The 21,700-nt window shown below is 40.3% G+C and overlaps 1 protein-coding gene across 14 annotated transcripts in view; it reads right to left on the bottom strand.

The window, feature by feature from the left end:
• GRM8 (glutamate metabotropic receptor 8) overlaps positions 1–21,700 on the bottom strand; it is an 868,572-nt gene that overhangs the window by 273,607 nt on the left and 573,265 nt on the right. The gene's annotated exons all lie outside the window — the stretch shown is intronic.

Raw genomic sequence — 21,700 nt, 5'->3', positions numbered from 1 at the left:
ATGGCAACCCACTCCAGTATTCTTGCCTGGAGAATCCCCATGGACAGAGGAGCCTGGTGGACTACAGTCCATGGGGTCACAAAGAGTTGGACACGACTGAGTGACTAAGCACAGCACAGCACAGCATGCTCTAGGATTAGTGTTTCACAACATTAAAGGTGCAGCCCCTGACCTTATGGAACTCAGAGACTAGCAAAAGTAATTCAATAATGACAGTATCCACTCATGGAAGGCTAACTTCAAACCCGACATTTGCATTCTCTTGCATAGCTAGACACAAAGTAGGTGTTTATTAATAATGACCTATGTGACAGAATTGAATTAGATTAGGAAACATTTTAATTAAGTCATTGGAATTTAATAAATGTATTTATTTTTCCTTTATAAAAGGCTAGCCTGATCTCTTTTTCAAAACAATTTTTTTCCTTCCAGGAGTCTTAGACTCCTGACTTTTCAGTCTAATTGGCCTAATTTAAAAATTATGTTGGCAGCAGCATTTTCCATAACTATCTGGAGTTGTAAAGCAGTTAGCCAGAGAAGTGTATTTGACAGCTAAGTTATTTCTCTACAGAAATGCACTGAAATTTAGAAAGAGATCAGTTAGGCTTGTAATAGTTACTGTTTTTCTATAATACTTTTAACTCCCCTGCAGCATCTGTTGATGTCATTCTCCAGGAGCCCCAAAGTGAGTGCTGCTAGGAAGTATGACTTCATGATGTGTCCCACCCACTAGAGCAATAATCCCTTCCTAAATGCCCCTCTGGTCATCCATCCTCCTCTGTCCAAAGCTTCTAAGGCATCTTCTAGACCATCTGTGCCTATGAAGTTTCAAGAGCCAAGAAACTTCATCCTCCCTGAGGGTGTTTTAAAGGATCACTCTACTCTCACATGACTTCCTAGGTGGTGCTAGTGGTAAAGAACCCACCTACTAATGCAGGATATGTAAGAGATGCGAGTTCCATCCCCAGGGCCGTGAACGTCCCCTGGAGGAGGAAATGGCAACCCACTTCAGTATTCTTCCCTAGAAAATCCCATGGACAGAGGAGCCTGGCGGGCTACAATCCGTGGGGTCGCAAAGAGTCGGACACGATTGAAGTGACTTAGCATGCACTACTCTCCCAAGGCTTCCCAGGTGGCTCAGTAGTAAAACATCCACCTGCCAGTGCAGGAGACCTCGATTCGATTTCTGAGCTGGGAAGATCCCCTGGAGAAGGAAATGATAACCCACTCAAGTATTTTTGCCTGAGAAATCCCATGGACAGGGGAGCCTGGTAGGCTACAGTCCATGGGGTCGCAAAAGAATTGGACACGACTTAGTGACTAAACAACTATTCTCATGTATAGACAGAATATTTGAGAACATCTGTGGGGCAAAGCCTTTGACTGTGTGGATCACAATAAACTGTGGAAAATTCTGAAAGAGATGGGAATACCAGACCACCTGACCTGCGTCTTGAGAAACCTGTATACAGGTCAGGAAACAACAGTTAATACTGGACGTGGACAACAGACTGGTTCCAAATAGGAAAAGGAGTACATCAAGGCTAATATTGCAACCCTGTTTATTTAACTTGTATGCAGAGTACATCATGAGAAACCCTGGGCTGGATAAAGCACCAGCTAGAATCAAGATTTTGCCAGGAGAAATATCATTAACCTTAGATATGCAGATGACATCACCCTTATAGCAGAAAATGAAGAAGAACTAAAGAGCCTCTTGATGCAAGTGAAAGAGGAGAATGAAAAAGTTGGCTTAAAGCTCAACATTCAGAAAACTAAGATCATGGCATCTGGTCCCATCACTTCATGGGAAATAGATGGGGAAACAGTGGAAACAGTGACAGACTTATATTTGGGGGCTCCAAAATCACTGCAGATGGTGACTGCAACCATGAAATTGAAAGACGCTTACTGCTTGGAAGGAAAGTTATAACCAACCTAGAGAGCATGTCCAGGTTTGATGCACAATACTGGATGCTTGGGGCTAGTGCACTGGGATGACCCAGAGGGATGGTATGGGGAGGCAGGAGGGAGGAGGGTTCAGGATGGGGAACACATGTATACCTGTGGCGGATTCATTTTGATATTTGGCAAAACTAATACAATTATGTAAAGTTTAAAAAATAAAATAAAATTTAAAAAAAAAAGAAAAAAAATTTAATAAAAAGCAGAGACATTAGTTTGCCAACAAATATCCATCTAGTCATGGCAATTGTTTTTCCAGTAGTGATGTATGTATGTGAGAGTTAGACTATAAAGAAAGCTGAGTGCTGAAGAGTTGATGCTTTTGAACTGTGGTGTTAGAGAAGACTCTTGCGAGTCCCTTGGACTGCAAGGAGATCCAACCAGTCCATCCTAAAGGAGATCAGTCCTGGGTGTTCATTGGAAGGACAGATAATGAAGCTGAAACTCTAATACTTTGGCCACCTGATGCAAAGAACTGACTCATTGGAAAAGACCCTGATGCTAGGGAAGATTGAAGGCAGGAGGAGAGAAGGGGACGACAGAGGATGAGATAGTTGAATGGCATCACTGACTCAATGGACATGAGTTTGAATAAACTCCGGGGTTTGGTGATGGACAGGGAGGCCTGGCATACTGCAGTCCATGGGGTCGCAAAGAGTCAGACCCGACTGAGTGACTGAACTGAACTGAACTGAACTGTGCAGAAAACAAAATATCAGTGAAGAGGGAGAGAATAAAGAAAGGGAAACAATTGAGAAAGGAAAGCATGAGAGAGGAGAGGAAGGATCATGAACATGAGAGCAGGGGTTATTCTCAAAACCTTGGCCAGAGGGCTCCTCCTCCATCAATGAAGAGCAGCAATAAACATGTCAAGGGGAGCAGGAAGAAGATAAGAGTTTCTTTAAAATTTTTATGAGGTGGAGAAAAGTAACTGCACAAGACCCTAGAGAGTCTAAACATTTTCCTTAAGAAAGTAGAGACTGAGATCATTCACTTGGGAAGTGCAGCCGATTATGAAAAAGACTTAAGGACACTTCCATGAGAAATGTGTTTTGGTGTCTATAAAGTTAATAATCATGGTGAGAGCCCCAGTGAAAGTTGTTGGCACCAATGCATAATAATGTAGTCCCAAGAATCCTTTAGCTCTCAGCCTATTCTGGACAGGGAAGAAGCTGAAAGCATGAACAACAGAGCTGATTCTGGAGGCAAATAATTCTGGGGACTGGAAATGGAAAAAAAGTCAGTGTGACTAACTGGCAGGTCCAGGCTTGGGAGGCTGGAGGGATAAACAGGAGCCTGCAGAACCTGCATGCACCATGAGTGTGAGCCATCCTGGGACATGAGTGGCAGGGGTAACAGAGTTCAGTAAACACAACACCACTGCCCTCCTTTAGGCTGGGAGAGCAGGTCACACTTGTCTGAGACCCACAGCTGTAGACAGGTTTTCCCCAAAAGAGACAATTAAGAAAAATAAAGCAGATCAATAACCCTGCTTTCTTTACATGCAATTTTCTCTACATATGTTTCAAGATAGCTTTTATTTCTACTTCAAAGATTGTGATAATGAATATCTGAAAATACGTTACCCCATATTACAGATTACCCATTTACATGTTTGTAAAAAATAAAATTCACAAAAAAGTATTTAATCAAAATAATAATAGACCATAAGTCACCAGTTCTTTTTGTTAAAATCTGAATAATTTTATGCAAATATCTATTTACTTAGAAATCATGCTGAGAACTGGAGAAGGAAATGGCAACCCACTGTAGTATTTTTGCCTGGAGAATCCTGTGGACAGAGGATCCTGGCAGGCTACAGTCCATGGGGTTGCAAAGAGTTAGACACAAGTGACAAAGCAGCAGCAGGATGCTGAGAACAACAATTTATGATTATCCAAAAACTATTTTCTCACATCTAGAGATAACCCTTTCACAAGAACATAATTGAATGGGCCCCTTAATTTGAACAGTGATGCCTTGCAGAGTTTCAATAAGTCATTTCTATTTTCCCATTTTTCTGGATGGAAGGCTAAACCTGCTCCATTTAGGGAGGGTAAAAAAGTGCATTTTCAGGGATCATATGTGTTTATACCTGACTATTTCAGAATCAGGCTAGGGAACAGGAAGAAAGATTTGATTCACAGAGGTTTGGGACTTTCATTCAGAAATTCCACAGCCTGGCATGAGTCAGGTAGAAGAATTTGCGTTGATTAGCTCTGCCTCTGTGCTGATGAGTTTCTTTGTTGGTCAGGGTGGAGTTTCCATTGACTACTTTGCAAGGGCATCGTAGGCAGTGAGAGTCAGAGGTAGATGTAACCAGATGCTAATTTTAGTTTTTGTTTTGCTTTTAAACTTTTTATTTTGTATTATAGTAGTTGATTAACAATGTTGTGACAGTTTCAAGTGAAAAGAGAAGAGACTCAGTCATACATATACATGTATCCATTCTTGCCCAAACTCCCCTCGAATCCAGGCTGCCATATAACATTAAGCAGAGTTGCCTGTGCTATACAGTAGGTCTTTTTGGTTAACTTTGGATTTTCCATTTGCCTTTCATTTCCAGTCTCTAGAATTGTTTGTCACTAAATCCACCTCTTTCGTACATGATTTCTACCTCTTCTTTGTCCAGAATAGGCTGAGAGCTACAGGATTCTGGTGACTATACCATTAGACATTTGTGCCACCAAATTTGCTCTGGGCTCTCACCACAGTAATTAACTTTTTAGATGCTCAAGACATTTCTCATGGAAATGGCCTTAAGTTAATTTCACATCAGCTGCATTTTGCAAGCAAATGACCTCACTCCCTACTTCTTTAAGGAAAATGTTTAACTCTCTAGGGTGATCTTTCTTTTCTCCATCTCAAAAGAAAATTAATGTATAATCAATATTATATGCTGCAAGAAAATGTAAAACCTGGCTTTTGGAGTCAAACAGATACGAGTCCAATTCCTAGATGAGCCACTTAAAAGGTAGAAGGTTTTAGGAAAGTTATTTAACCTCTGTGAACCTCAGATCTTTTTTTTAACCCATAAAGTGAGTGATATGCACTTTACAAAGTTACTGTGATGAAGAAATCAATAAACAAGATAATATATTTGAGCATTTTGCCTAATTCTTGGCACACAGTCAATAAATAGTCACAGTAGGCATTACTCATTTTTAACTTATTGAGTCCTTGCCATATAGAGGCAGATTTTGAAAGTAATTCTTTTAACATAAAATAAATATGGATTTTATTTTCTAAACTTTATTAAGTGGTCAAAGTTGAAATGTTTATTCAATAAAGTATTCATCAGTATGAATGGTTTTAAGCACATAGGAATTCTGCTGCAATCAAGTACCAGTAACTTGGGAGGCATAGTTCAGGTAAGGTACTAAAAAGAACCATAAAAAATGTTGTAAATGATTTTGTCAAGCCTTTAGTTCGTTCCCATGAAATTATGCTATTGTAGTCTGTGACAGTCACCGTGTGTGAAAGATGACAATGCAGGGCTTTGGAGCCACTGAGAGAACTTACAGAGGTGTATTATTGGGAAAGCCTTGTGATAGTTCAAGTTTACTCAGGCTGCAAGCCACAAGCGTACTCAGCTGGGCAATCTTTCTCTGGAAAAAAAATGCCACACAATCCACCAGGCCTCCAGGGAGCTAAGGAATTACAAATAGAGACTTGAGGAGTGGGTGGATTTTTTTTTCTTCAAAGCAGCAGCTGTTAGGATAAAAGGCAATCTTGAGTCTTTAAAAAGGAAATCAAGAAATACAAGGTGTTTACTGACTTCTATAGCAAGTTCTATTTTTTCTCTTCCTTGACTTCTTCTAAATTCCAATCTGCTCGTTTTTAAAGTAACATTCATAATTTTGCATGCTCAGTCGTGTCTGACTCTTTTGCAACCCCAATTTTTACATCTTCCTAATAGATAACATCCCTAGAAAAGGAGTGGATGTGTCTCTACATCATAAACCTACCTTTTCTTTTCTTGTCTTCTTTCCCTCTTCCCCACTCTCTCTTTTCTTTCCTCCCTTCTTTCCTTCTCTCTCTTCTTTTCCATCCTTCTTTTCATCCATTTAGCTCACTTGATCCTCAAAAGTTATCTCTGAAACAAGTAGCTGGATAGTAGAGCTATTGTCCTTCTTAACCACAGATTACTTCCTGCCAAGGGCACTACATGTGACTATAACAAAAGCAAAAATTGATTTTTAAACCAAAATTGTCATGGTATGATCATTTAAAAGGTATGACATAGAAAGAATAAATAAATGCTTTTAAGACCTCCAATCACTTCTAAACGTAAGATTTTAAAATTTTTTATCATATACTGATAAAACATAAAACTTTGGATGGTTATAATATAAATGAGAAAAAAAATATCCCTGTCTTATGTAAAACTGAATTTAACATAATGTAGTAATACTGCCTTGACCAAACATATTTCTTTACTTTTACAAATGAAGAGAAAGAATATCTTCGCTGGATGGGGGTAGGATTTTCTCATCCCTAAGAAAAGTTTGGGAGACACGGAGCTTACAAATAGCTTTTTGGTAAACTGCTTTGTGTCTGTTTTGCTGCCTTCCTTTACTCTTTCTCTCTAGCAAACACAGGGATTAAAGATCAGTGTGATGGTCATTCTACTGTCATCAAAACATAAGATGTTTTCTACTCTCTTGAGCTGCCATTTCATCAGGACTAACAGCTTGACCTTATACCCCAATGGTATATAGGATATACCTGCCTTTAAAATGTGTGAACCGAATTTTATCTGCAGCGATTTTTCATTTTATCCTTTGATCTGTCACTATTTCTCTACAATGTCAAAAGCCTCAACTTGGCTTGAATGGTGATCAGACTCAGAGGCACACAATTTTGAGTCTGATCCCAAATCTATACAATCAAAAATCTTTTCAAATCTCATCCACACCTTGCACTTTGCCTTAGGATAGTAAAGTGCAGCCATCAGTAAAGCACTGCTTTCTCCTTTAAGCTTTTAAAAATGAATATAATAAAGTTATAAAGAAATGAAACAGATTTTTGTACCAATTTTACAATAATAAATGCATCTAAAGAAACATGTTCCTTTGTGACCCCTTGGAAGTTTAGACACTTCCTTTGTGCCGTGGTCATTGGGATTCCTCTTTGGAATTGACTTCAAAGATAGTTTCTTAGGTTCATCAAAAACTCAACATCAATTCACTTTCACAATCATTCGATTGCTTAATAGATTTTCTTTCTCATTCTTTTTCTTCTGCCTCACTTTACTTGGACTTGTCCTGTCATGTACTCCTGTCTGAATGTTGATTCACTTTCATTTACTAAATATTCACTAGAGACAAATGCTGTGAGCAAGCCTTATACCTTCATTAATTTGTACTGTCAAATACTTCCTCTTTTTGCCCTCCACCCCATTCTTTCCAGAGCCTCCCCATTGGCTCAGAGATAAGGAATCTGCCTGCAATGCAGGAGATATATGAGATGCAGGCTCATCCTTCGGTCAGGAAGATCCCCTGGAGGAGCAAACGGCAACCCACTCCAGTGTGGGCTATAGTTCAAAGGATCGCAAAGAGTGGGACACAACTGAAAGACTGAACATGCCTTTCTTTACAGTGTTTAAAAAGCAAATATTGGTATTGGGGCTTCTTTTCTTTTCTAGTCCTAATCCTTACTTCATTTTGTAGATCTTATTGTTATGATTTTTTTGTTGTTTGCTTTTTTGAGGAATGGACTGTCTGTGTGTGTACTGAGTCACTTCAGCTGTGTCTGACTCTTGTGACCCCATGGACTATAGCCTGCTGGGCTCCTCTGTCCATGGGATTACTCAGGCAAGAATACTGGAATGGGTTGTCTTGCCCTCCTCTAGGGGATCTTCCCAATCCAGGGACTGAACTCACGTCTCTTATGTCTCCTGCACTGGCAGGGGGGCTCTTTACCACTAGCACCACCTGGGAAGCCCAAGGAATGGGCTAGGCCCAAACTTTATAATCATAGACTTGACAGACGAATGGCACCCATGGCCCCTTTAAGAGAAGCACTTTGGATGGAGACAGCTGACTGATCCTTGTGAATCTGACATTATACCTCTGACTGGGCCATCAGAAAGCACTGGACCATCAAATCTGCACTTGAAATATTTCCTTCACTTTGCTCCTGAGCATCAGACTTATTTATTTTATTTGCAACTGGGCCTCTGCCTGAATGCCCTCGAGGAATTCAATTCAACACATCCAAAAATAGATTTTCTCTCTACAGACCTACTCTTCCTCTTATATTTTAATTATTATACTTCCATCACCTAAAAAAAAATGAGCCATTCTAGATCATATTTTCTTTCTCTTTCCTTTAGCCAAGCCTTACCAATCTATGCCCTACATTGTTCTCAAGCACGCCCCAGGCTCTGTCTCTACTCCCACTGCTCTTGCCATCACTCACTGGATGTTTGTCACAGCATTTTAGGTCTTCCTACGTCTAGGCTTATCTCTCTCCAATTACTCATCCGTAGAGCTATGAGGATGATCTTTTTAAGTGACAAACTATTCTTGTCACTCTGAAGTCTAAAAAGTCTTTGTTGATTCTTACGGTCTTCGAGATAATTTTCAAAGTCTTTGACTCTGCTTTTATTTGGCTAATGATACTTTTTCTCACTAAATCAACCAAGCTTAACTAATAATGCATCCATGGCACCATCTTCTCTCTTTTTGTCCTCAGTCTATTTTGAGCAGTCTTCTAATGTATTATCACAATAATTTGTGATTTGTCTCTATCACAGCATCATTACTTTATTAATTGTTCTCCCAAGTGGACTTTACAATCTTTAGGAATAAAGCTATCACCCAACTTTTGGTACAGTGCTTGTGGTGGGCAGAATAGTGTCCTCTTCCCAAAGATGTCCATGTGCTAGTCCTGAGAAACTGTGTATCTATTATGTCACATGGCAAAGGTCAGTTCAAGGAGCAGATGAAAATTGGGGCATGGGAATATTTACATACAAAGGGAAGCTGGGAAATACAGTCTAGCATGTGCCCATAAAGAAAAAGGAATACACTGAAGGACGGTTAGTAGTTCCTAACACAGCCTCTTAGCATGAAGGAACAGGTTAAGGACTGGGATTGATGGGGGAGATGAGGGTGTAAGGAAATTAGAAGGAGGGAGGAATTTCTAAAATTACTTTTAGGAAGAATCATCTCTGACATCTATCTGAAGGTCCCTGGAGCGTTTAGGGACTGAATTTCCTTCTTCTCCAGCAAAATCTCTAGTAATCTAAACGCATGAAGAGTCAGGTCTTCTTTTCACAAGGATCTGGAGACTGAAATTGGATGAGGTATGGATGAGTAAGTTTAGGTCAGGCAGCCCATCTTACAGGCCCTCCTTTGGGAGCATTTGCCCCCTTTTTAAAAGAACTGATTGCCTGTGTCCTCAGAAAGAGGTAGAAACTAAAAGTTAGTGCTAAGGACCTTCCTTTCCCTTCACTCTTATCTAGGGCTAGATAAGTGACAGATGAAAGCAGATCTAACACTGTTGGCTGTGTTCAAGGGCATAGTGTGAAGGAGCCTGGGAGACACCAGGCTCTTCACAATTATGCTCCTTCATGAAACACCTACATTTCTGCATTTAAAAAATTCTGTTGACGTAGAAAACAAACATGGCTACCAGATGGTATGGTGAGGGGAGGGATAAATTGGAAGATTGGGATTGACATATACATACTACTATGTACATAATAGATAACTAATAAGGACCCGCTATACAGCACAGGGAACCCTACTCAATACTTTGTAATGACACATATGGGAAAATAGTCTAAAATAGAGTCTAAAATAGTCTAAATAGAGTCTAAAATAGTCTAAAATAGTCTAAAATATATATATATATATGTACAACTGATTCACTTTGTTGTATTGAAATTAATACAATATTGTAAATCAACTATACTGCAATAGAACTTTAAAAAAAAATTCTGTCAATTGATAATTCCCTTTTGCTGTTAACTGTTGGCTTCAACTGAAAAGTTACCGGAGATCTGGGCCTAGCAGCCAGGAGAATAGACCAGAGGTAGGAAATGGAATCCCCAGAGCTGATCTGAGTTAAATAATAAGCCAAGCATTAAAGAGTCCCATGGATAACAGAAGTCAGAATGCCACGGAATCGGAACAATGCCTTAGGAATCTGAAGTTATTTATGCTCACATGTAAACTAAAACAGCCTTATTTCAACAAGAGGATAACAACAGGTCAAAGAGATAAAAAGAACCAGTGTTTATATCAACAGGAACACTTGATATAAACACTGATAAAGGCAACTTTGGACTCACAGGTGTGAGCCATTCAAAGTACAGTGACACTGAATACAGAGGTCTAGGGGGTGCCACAACATCTGAATGAGGAGTAGGAATGAGAATGTCAGGCGGATTTTACATTTGGGGGTTAAAGGGAATTTTACAGTTAACTGTATCTTAGTCCAAATCATTTAATCAAATTGCTTTTCTACTAATATCTACTGAAGTTCAGACACTGGGCTGTAGGTGAAAAGTGAGAGCACTGAAGAAATTTGGGTCATGGTGAAAAACACAAGTGATAAGGAATGATAACAAAGAGGGAAAAAAACCCAAACTCTAACCAATTTTACTAAAGGAAGAGCCTTTAGATAAAAGGTCTATAGGAGTACTGGAGTGGGTTGCCATTTACTTCCCTAGGGAATCTTCCTGTCCCAGAGATCAAACCTAGGTATCCCACATTGCAGGCAGACACTTTACCATCTGAGCCAGCAGGGAAGTCCATATAGATAAAAGGTCACCTCTAGCCTCTAGGAGTTCACATTTACATGGAGGGTATACAGGTTTAAACAGGTGTCTATGGGAGAGGAGTTTGTGAACGTGTTCTTATGTTTTCTCTGCTCTGAGCTATCCTTCATTCACTAGACCTACTCTCAGGTTAGAAGAAGGGAGCCAACTCTCCACTAGAGCAAGTTCTTTTTAATGAGACAAGTCAGACAAGCTAACAAGCTTATCTAGATCCACTAGACTGGATCTCTTTCTTCCTGGGTGAACAGTGACATTTCCCAGCATCCCTTGTGGTGAGGTGTAGTCACCACAGTTCTGGCCAATGAATGTGAGCAGAAGTGTTGCATAACCTTTCCAGGCTTGCCTCTGAAAGACCTCCTGCTGGATCCCCCAAGCTTTCCCTCTTCCCTTACTGATGGGACAGGTACAAAGATCCAGAAAGGATCTGGATCTTTGAGACCTAGGGGATGGCAAAGACACTAGGTGTAAGGAATCTGAGTTCCTGAATGAATGCATAGAACAAGAGGTCCTCTTTCAGCCTCATTAACCTGCACTGGACTGTAATATCAATAACAAAATCAACCTTTATCATGTTAATACCCTTAGATTCTGGCATTGCTTATTATTAATACAGGATTGGTAATACTGACAAATACATGTATCTCAGGGATACTTCATGATGATCCACTTACATTGCCTCCTTTTTGAGTATGAATGCGTATAACTTAAAAACACATTTGTTTAAAGCACATTTTAAAATATGTGCCTGAAAAGCGGAAGCTAGAAATACACACATATGCATAACAAGCATCTATTTCAGAAAAAAATGACTGGGGAGTTTGGTTGCTTCCATACAAACCTCCTGTAATGATCTTCAAAACTGATTTTAAGCAGCACTTTAAAAAAAATGAAAAATCAATGGCATATAATGGGCCTTGGGGAAGAGAAGGAAATGAAATCAAAAGATAGTGAAAGTTACTTAAATTGATGTACATTCTTATATGTAGCTGGAAATGGATAGTACCTCATGTCAGCTTTTATAGTCTTTGGGTTCTTGCAGACAAGGTACACGCTGTGAAAAAGAATTGCAAAGGAAATGACAAGAGCAGATGTTCGCTCAAGACAACTGGAGATTTTCTGAAACATCAAAGCACAGTCTACAATTTATCAACAGTCAGGGAGATTGAAGCCAGTCACAAACCCCAGATTCACATCTTCAACAAAGTTGGCCTCTCAGAGAGTAATCTCATTATACTCAATAATGAAAGACAGCAATTTGCTGTCTGTGCCACCTTTAACTGAGATTGTCAGTTATTACATGCATAAATACATATGACCTGTACATATTTCAATTCAGGGCATCTCTCTATAACTTGGCATGTAAGGTACATGCAATAGTCAGGACCCTGACTATGATGCTCAGAACCCCAGGAACAGCAGCAGGAGGCCCCTGTTGGTTGTATAAATACACTGGCTGCACCGGAAGTCCTTCTGACTTCCAAATAGAGACAGGAAATGATCTAGAAGTTTCTAAGCTGAGGAGGCAGACTTGCCCAATTACCATACTGGATATTTAAATGTATTTCTCTGTGCCTCAGTTTCCTCATCTTTTGAATAAAAATAATAACAGTTTCCCATATATTTTGAGAAGTAATATAACTAATGTATATCAAGTACCTTTCAAAGAGTGTCTGACATATGTAAACTCTGTGCCAGTTGCTAGCATCATCATCATCATTATTATTGGTGGATATGTCAAAAAAAAAAAAGAAAGAGGGGATATATCAGTCCCAGTGATGTCAGTGGCATCACAGATCACATCTGTGCTTTTGTTAAGAGTAGCAGGCCTTCATTCTAATGGCTTGCCTGATAGATTGACTGGGATACTCCACGTCAACAGCTGTTTGATACCCCAACTCAGACCCTTTCACAGGCATGTGGATCCAGACTTCAAAGGACATGTCACATTTTTATACCTATGTAGGTGAGTATTCTCTGCTCTGGCCACCACCACCCCTCTTTGAGCTGAAAAGCCTGCCTAGGCAGGGTGAACCTAGTTCACTGTGTGACCAGTTCTTTCTGTAACTCGTTCCCACTTCTGACCCAGAACCAGATTTAAACAATACAGCCAAGGACTTAAAAAATGCCCATTAAAAATACTGTCAAGCACTTAAAAATATCAATTTATATATTCTCCACACATCATTTTCCTTCTTTAACAAAATAAGATTTCCTGAAAATACATCACAGTATTGTGTTAGCTATGTTTCAATGACTGCATAATATAAAATCTATAAAATAGTATTTTAATTATTGTATACACCAGGAGAAGTCTTCCCAGGTGGCACCAGTACTAAAGAACCCACCTGCCAGTGCAGCAGACATAAGGGACATGGGTTCAATCACTGGGTTGGGAAAATACCTGGGTTGGGAAAATCCCCTGGAGAAAGAAGTGGCAACCCACTCCAGTATTCTGCCTTGAGAATCCCATGGACAGGGAAGCCTTGTGGGCTACAGTCCATAGGGTCCCAAAGAGTAGGACACGACTAAAGTGACTTAGCATGCATACTAGGAGAAGAGGGCAGCAGAGGATGAGATGGTTAGATATTATCACTGACTCCATGGGCCTGAACTTGAGCAAACTCTGGGAGATAGTGGAGGACAGGGAAGCCTGGTATGCTGCAATCCATGGGGTCTCAAAGAGTCAGACATGACTTAGTGACTGAACAACAACATATATACTATTAGTAAACACATATATATATTTAAATACATTAACTATTTTATTTAATAATGTAACTATACAAATATATACATGCCTATATAATTATTGAATCAAAAAATCAAGTGATTTTAGCTAGTACTTAAATGCATCCAAGTGAAATATTTAAATGGTTAAATATGCAACAACACATATAAAATATACATTTAAATGTTGACAAGTATAATAACATAAATTCAATAAGATAGCATTTAAAATATTCTATAAACTTCTGTGGGTTAGAGTTTGAGGTATATGAGTATATTAAGAACATATTAAAAAAAAAACTCTAACCATTGCTATGTATAAGTTAATATAAATAAATCAAGGTGCATGAATGCTGTCATGTCCAATTCTTTGCAATCTCATGGACTATAGCCCACCAGGCTCCTCTCTCCATGGAATTTTCTAGACAAGAATACTGGAGTGGCTGCTATTTCCTATCCCAGGGATTGAACCCATGTCTCTTGTGTCTCCTGCACTGGTAGGTGGAATCTTTACCATTTCACCACCAAATTAACATATAAGAACTTTATAAATATAGAAACAATACCTGATTCAGAATTGTATTGTCTCAGAATAATATAGGTGCTTAAATACAGTTTTTGAATCTAAAACAGTTGGCATGAGTTAAAAAAAAAAAAAAAAACTGAAATAGATTGTCATCTAGGTAGATGCCTCTCATACAGACTTTTCTAATTTTCCACTAAAATAACTATGAACACTAAGAAAAATTGAAAAACAAATATATCATCTAAAGAAAGTACTAACAATAAGGCCAATACTGGGATCTGAAGCAAATTTTTAAATAGCTTAAAGTGGATTTAAAAGTACTCCCAGCAGGGTGCCCAGGAAAGAAAATTTGCCAAAAAAAAAACAAAGGTCCTCCCTCTGCTGTTTGTCTTCCTAGACTCCTTTATGACATGACAGATTTTTGACTGCTTGAAACTGAGTAGCTGGGAACTGAGACCAATTGTGAGGTATCTAGCAAGTAGTGTCTTACTAATATTGTTCTATGGACACTTGAAGGGCTTCCCTGATGGCTCAGATGGTAAATGTCTGCCTGCAATGTGGGATACCCGGGTTCAATCCCTGGGTCAGGAAGATCCCCTGGAGAAGGAAATAGCAACCCACTCCAGTACTCTTGCCTGGAAAATTCCATGGACAGAGGAGCCTTGTAAACTACAGTCCATGGGGTCTCAAAGGGTCAGACACGACTGAGCCACTTCACTTCATAGACACTTGAACACAATTACATCTAAGATTACTTTGGTGCTTACATTCTGACACAATTCACAAATTCAGAAAGGAAGGGTGAAGTTATCTCTAGCACATTAGGAATCATAGGAACCCCTGTAGACAAACAGGAAAGTGGGTTGTGACTGTGAATATCATTTTAAGAAATGCCAGGAAGAAAATAATTGTTGAGAAGCTGTCTACTGTACAGTCACTGCTTTTGGAAGCAGTAAGAACAATCCAAGTCTGTCACTACTTCCCTATACCCCACCTCCACCCCTCCACAAGGGCCCCTCTTCACAGATGGCAGGCTCTGCCACAAAACCCCCCTGTCTGTGCCCTTGCCAGCAAGCACTGCTCGGAATGCTATCTGTGCATAACGACTAATTCCCCTTTATTTCCAGAAGAAACATGGAGCCCAGGTGGTTGACACACAGTAGAAGCAGAAGACAAGGTCCCTGTGCAAAGCAGTAACGCTACAGAGAAGCAAAGCCACCTTGCTACTAGGAGGAGGCCTAGACTTTGTACATTTTCCCAGCGTCTTCTCTGTCTGTGAAAGATCAAGCCAAGGACTGGAGAAAGAATCACACAGAAGCAACACACCTCACCAATTCTGGAGAGATTTCCCCTGTTACACAAATTTCTTATTTTCTTTCACAAACAAAAAATAAAAACATATGGTGCCTCTGGCATATACTCCAAATCCACAAGGAAAAAACAATCTGATTCTGAAAAGTCACAGGAGAAGACCTTTGAAGACCTTGCAATAGAGGAACTAGATGAACATCTTAGAAAACTGATGGGCTCAACAGAAGACAAGAAGGAACACGTTAGTGATGTAAGAGCCAAAATCACAGGAGGTTTCAGGTGGGCTTGTGGGTCTGAGATGATACGACCCTTGGCTCTCTGTCACTCTTCCCTGAACTCACCTTTCTCCGGCTACCCTGGTCTCCTTGCTGTACCTTAAACATGCCAGACACTCTCTAAGCTGGAAGGTTCTTTCCTGATCTTATCCCTCGACTCACCTCCTCACTTCATTCAGGTCTGTCTTCACATTGCTCTCTTCAGAAGAGCTTTTCCTGTGGAGGAACAGCTTCCTTTATCCTTCACTGCCTTACCCAGCTTTAGAGTAGGTGGAGTTCATAGCACTTGAGCACAAGGGCAGTCTATCCTAGTGATTAAGGCCCTGGGTTCAAATCCCAGAGCTGCCACTTCCTGGCTGTGTTACCTACTCACTCTTGGCTTCATCTTTCTCATTTGCTATTAATTGTAGCTAATGGTGTTAGTGTCTGACTCCCTTAAAACTCAGAACTCTGGTGCACTCGGATGGCCTCCCACTGTGACATCTACAGTCTTCAACCAGAAAGCATCCGCTGGCCCAGAGAGGATACCCAAACTACATGTCAGGCAGGCCAGAGGTGGCAAGGAGTTAAAACTCCAGTGAACAGCCTCCATACTATGATGAATTTGTCTGAAGATAAATATCTCAGTTTCCTTGCCCCCACTGGTGGAACTTCGGAAGCCACGTTTACAAAATCGTTCTACAGCGGGACTGAGCCCCAGTTGCTCACAACCCATACACCCTGTCATGACTTTCTTCTCCTCCTTTCCTTCCCCGTATCAGTTTTCCACTCCCTCACCAGTCCTTCTCAAGGTCTCTTCCCACCTAAACTCGTCCCACTTAAATGCTAGTCTCAGGGTTTTCCTCTGAAACCTACGTGATAGGGTAGTTGAGTAGATTAAATGAGTTGATATAAGCAAATATTTAAAACAGTGCCTGGAAATGAGTAAGCATTTGGCAAATATTAATTGTATTATTCATTGTTGTATCTCAGGATCTAGAACAATGTCTGGTAAAAGGTTTAATGAATACTTTGTGGAATGAATTTTTAAAAGTGGATAAAAGGACAATGATATGAGATAAAGGGGAGATGAGAGAAATAAAGAACCATAAAAAATATGTATGTGGCATTGCTATTATAATTCAAATTAGAGGATAATAAAGGCCTGAAATGGCATGAAGAATCCTGTTAGGAATATTGAAGCAGACTAGAGAAACTATTCCAGAATTTAAAGAAAAGAAGCTAAGAAGTGAAAGTGGCTGGAATAAATACTATGAATAGGGAGAATAAAGAACAAAAATCAAAGCTAAGAACTTTAGGAGTTCCTAAGAAAGAAATCATAAAGTTCTCTTCATTATTATTAACATAATAATAACCGATGGAAGAATAGGCTTAATATTAAAAACAAGGTGGGCAGAAGGGACCTAGGTATGCAAAGGGCCATTTCCAGTTTCTTCATCCACATCATAGCTCTCCACAAAAAAGCAAGCACTCATCTGTTTGGAAAGAAACTAGAGCATTCTTTGGCCATATTTTGCTAATGGGACAAAGGGTTTCCTACACCTTAAAAGAGAAGAAGCCTGCCCAAGTGCTCATTTCCCACTTCCACGTGGGAAGAGACTCCTGTAGCTTGGCCGGTTGGGGAGCTGCCATCCTCAATGAGGCTGGCTGGATACGTGGACTCTAGGAAGCAGACGACCTCACTAAGCCGCATACAATAAGTTGTGCTTCCCACTTTAGAAATTCAAACATATGAGGGGTGCTGAGTGCTGGACTAGCCCTAAAGAAAGTGATGCATCATTTTTCATATCATAACCTTGTTTCTTCCATGATTTTTCCTCATCCAAGATCTCAGAGAAAAGAATTCAGACACCAAAATCCCATTGGACCTCACACATAAACATGCTCTGGCCATTATTTTAGGAATTACAAGGATAAGGAGGGGCTTTCCAAGTGGCACTAGTGGTAAAGAACCTGCATGCCAATGCAAGAGACACAAGAGACGAGGGTTTGATCCCTGGGTCAGGAAGATCCCCTGGAGGAGGGCATGGCAACCCACTCCAGTGGACAGAGGAGCCTGGCAGGCTATAATCCACAGGGCCACAAAGAGCTGGACACTACTGAATGGCTGAGGACGCATGCACACACGTGGGTAAGGAAGTAAAAATTCTCTCAAGTGTTGAGGCAAAACACAAGACCTTAAAGAAAACTAAGGTTAGGAGGAGCCAAGATGGCGGAGGAGTAGGACGGGGAGAACACTTTCTCCCCCACAAATTCATCAAAAGAGCATTTAAACGTCGAGTAAATTCCACAAAACAACTTCTGAATGCCGGCAGAGGACATCAGGCACCCAGAAAAGCAATCCAACTCTTCGAAAGGAGGTAGGAAAAAATATAAAAGACAAAAAAAGAGACAAAAGAGGGAGGGAAGGAGTTCCGTCCCGGGAAGGGAGTCTTAAAAAGAGAGAAGTTTCCAAACACCAGGAAACCTTCTCACTGCCGAATCTGTGCTGAGCTTTGGAAGCACAGAGGGCAACATAACGGGGAGAAAAAATAAATAAACAATTAAAACTCGAAGATTGAGAGTCCTACGGTAACTCCCCCAGCGGAGAAGCAGCGCAGACGCCTGCACGCGCCATTAGCAAGCGGGGGCTGGGCAGGGAGGCGCAGCGAGGGCTGCATCGCTTAGAGTAAGAATCTGGCCTGAATACCCCGAGCACTAACTGAGCGAAATAATTTGGGCTAGCAAACCAGACTGTGGGATATCTATCACGTGAAAAGCCAGCCCCAACCTAAGACACCACCAGACCCGCGCACAGAACAAAGAACTGAACAGAGATAGCTGGCTGCAGACCTTCCCCCTCCGGTGACAGGCAGCCAGAGCCGGAAGGGGGCAATCGCAGCCCCAGAGAGACATTATCTATAAAACTGTAAGCAGGCTTCTTTGCTAACTAAAACTTCTTGGGGGTCTGGATGGTTAACATCTGCCTGAGAAGGTGCGCCGGTTTTACACCCAGATAACCGAGTGGCGGGGAGGCGATAAGTCGCAGCATTGGCGCTCGCTAAACACCTCATCACTTGAGCTGCTCGGACCTGGGAAGAGCACATAACTCAGGCCCAACTGAGTCTGCGCCTCTGAGGACTGCCCGAGTGCCTGAACCTGAGCGGCTTGGACCTGGGAGGTACATGCAGCCCAGGGCCAGCCTCGGATTGTTCCCAGCGGAACAACCTAGAGCCCGAGCAGTGTGGGCAGGGAGGCTACACGCGCCGTGAGCGGGGGCAGACCCAGTGTGGCTGAGGCACTGCGAGCGCACGCCAGTGTTATTTGTTTGCAGCATCCCTCCCTCCCTCCCCACAGCGCGACTGAACAAAGAGAAGAAATACAGCTCCACCCATCAGAACACCGATACAAGCTTCCCTAACCAGGAAACCTTGACAAGCCACCTGTACAAACCCACACACAGTGAGGAAAAGCCACAATAAAGAGAACTCCACAAACTGCCAGAATACAGAAAGGACACCCCAAACTCAGCAATTTAAACAAGATGAAGAGACAGAGGAATAGACAGCAGATAAAGGAACAGGATAAATGCCCACCAAACCAAACAAAAGAGGAAGAGATAGGGAATCTACCTGATAAAGAATTCCGAATAATGATAGTGAAATTGATCCAAAATCTTGAAATTAAAATGGAATCACAGATAAATAGCGTGGAGACAAGGATTGAGAAGATGCAAGAAAGGTTTAACAAGGACCTAGAAGAAATAAAAAAGAGTCAATATATAATGAATAATGCAATAAATGAAATTAAAAACACTCTGGAGGCAACAAATAGTAGAACAACAGAGGCAGAAGATAGGATTAGTGAATTAGAAGATAGAATGGTAGAAATAAATGAATCAGAGAGAATAAAAGAAAAACGAATTAAAAGAAATGAGGACAATCTCAGAGGCCTCCAGGACAATATTAAACGCTACAACATTCAAATCATAGGGGTTCCAGAAGAAGAAGACAAAAAGAAAGACCATGAGAAAATACTTGAGGAGATAATAGTTGAAAACTTCCCTAAACTGGGGAAGGAAATAATCACCCAAGTCCAAGAAACCCAGAGAATCCCAAACAGGATAAACCCAAGGCGAAACACCCCAAGACACATATTAATCAAATTAACAAAGATCAAACACAAAGAACAAATATTAAAAGCAGCAAGGGAAAAACAACAAATAACACACAAGGGAATTCCCATAAGGATAACAGCTGATCTTTCAATAGAAACTCTTCAAGCCAGGAGGGAATGGCAAGACATACTTAAAATGATGAAAGAAAATAACCTACAGCCCAGATTATTGTACCCAGCAAGGATTTCATTCAAGTATGAAGGAGAAATCAAAAGCTTTTCAGACAAGCAAAAGCTGAGAGAATTCTGCACCACCAAACCAGCTCTCCAACAAATACTAAAGGATATTCTCTAGACAGGAAACACAAAAATGGTGTATAAATTCGAACCCCAAACAATAAAGTAAATGGCAACGGGATCATACTTATCAGTAATTACCTTAAACGTAAATGGGTTGAATGCCCCAACCAAAAGACAAAGACTGGCTGAATGGATACCAAAACAAGACCCCTACATATGTTGTCTACAGGAGACCCACCTCAAAACAGGGGACACATACAGACTGAAAGTGAAGGGCTGGAAAAGATTTTCCATGCAAATAGGGACCAAAAGAAAGCAGGAGTAGCAATACTCATATCAGATAAAATAGACTTTAAAACAAAGGCTGTGAAAAGAGACAAAGATGGTCACTACATAATGATCAAAGGATCAATCCAAGAAGAAGATATAACAATTATAAATATATATGCACCCAACACAGGAGCACCACAGTATGTAAGACAAATGCTAACACGTATGAAAGGAGAAATTAACAATAACACAATAATAGTGGGAGACTTTAATACCCCACTCACACCTATGGATAGATCAACTAAACAGAAAATTAACAAGGAAACACAAACTTTAAATGATACAATAGACCAGTTAGACCTAATTGATATCTATAGGACATTTCATCCCAAAACAATGAATTTCACCTTTTTCTCAAGCGCACATGGAACCTTCTCCAGGATAGATCACATCCTGGGCCATAAAGCTAGCCTTGGTAAATTCAAAAAAATAGAAATCATTCCAAGCATCTTTTCTGACCATAATGCAGTAAGATTAGATCTCAATTACAGGAGAAAAACTATTAAAAATTCCAACATATGGAGGCTGAACAACACGCTGCTGAATAACCAACAAATCACAGAAGAAATCAAAAAAGAAATCAAAATTTGCATAGAAACGAATGAAAATGAAAACACAACAACCCAAAACCTGTGGGACACAGTAAAAGCAGTCCTAAGGGGAAAGTTCATAGCAATACAGGCACACCTCAAGAAACAAGAAAAAAGTCAAATAAATAACCTAACTCTACACCTAAAGCAACTAGAAAAGGAAGAAATGAAGAACCCCAGGGTTAGTAGAAGGAAAGAAATCTTAAAAATTAGAGCAGAAATAAATGCAAAAGAAACAAAAGAGACCATAGCAAAAATCAACAAAGCCAAAAGCTGGTTCTTTGAAAGGATAAATAAAATTGACAAACCATTAGCCAGACTCATCAAGAAACAAAGGGAGAAAAATCAAATCAATAAAATTAGAAACGAAAATGGAGAGATCACAACAGACAACACAGAAATACAAAGGATCATAAGAGACTATTATCAACAATTATATGCCAATAAAATGGACAACGAGGAAGAAATGGACAAATTCTTAGAAAAGTACAACTTTCCAAAACTCGACCAGGAAGAAATAGAAAACCTTAACAGACCCATCACAAGCACGGAAATTGAAACTGTAATCAAAAATCTTCCAGCAAACAAAAGCCCAGGTCCAGACGGCTTCACAGCTGAATTCTACCAAAAATTTAGAGAAGAGCTAACACCTATCCTGCTCAAACTCTTCCAGAAAATTGCAGAGGAAGGTAAACTTCCAAACTCATTCTATGAGGCCACCATCACCCTAATACCAAAACCTGACAAAGATCCCACAAAAAAAGAAAACTACAGACCAATATCACTGATG

This window comes from Bos grunniens, chromosome 4 (genome assembly GCF_055505025.1).
Source record: "Bos grunniens cultivar Pamir isolate PY7600 chromosome 4, Bosgru_T2T1.0, whole genome shotgun sequence".
In the NCBI taxonomy this organism is placed as follows: Eukaryota; Metazoa; Chordata; class Mammalia; order Artiodactyla; family Bovidae; genus Bos; species Bos grunniens.
Note: the sequence above shows the minus strand (reverse complement) of the source record. Positions and strands in the feature narration are given on the sequence as shown.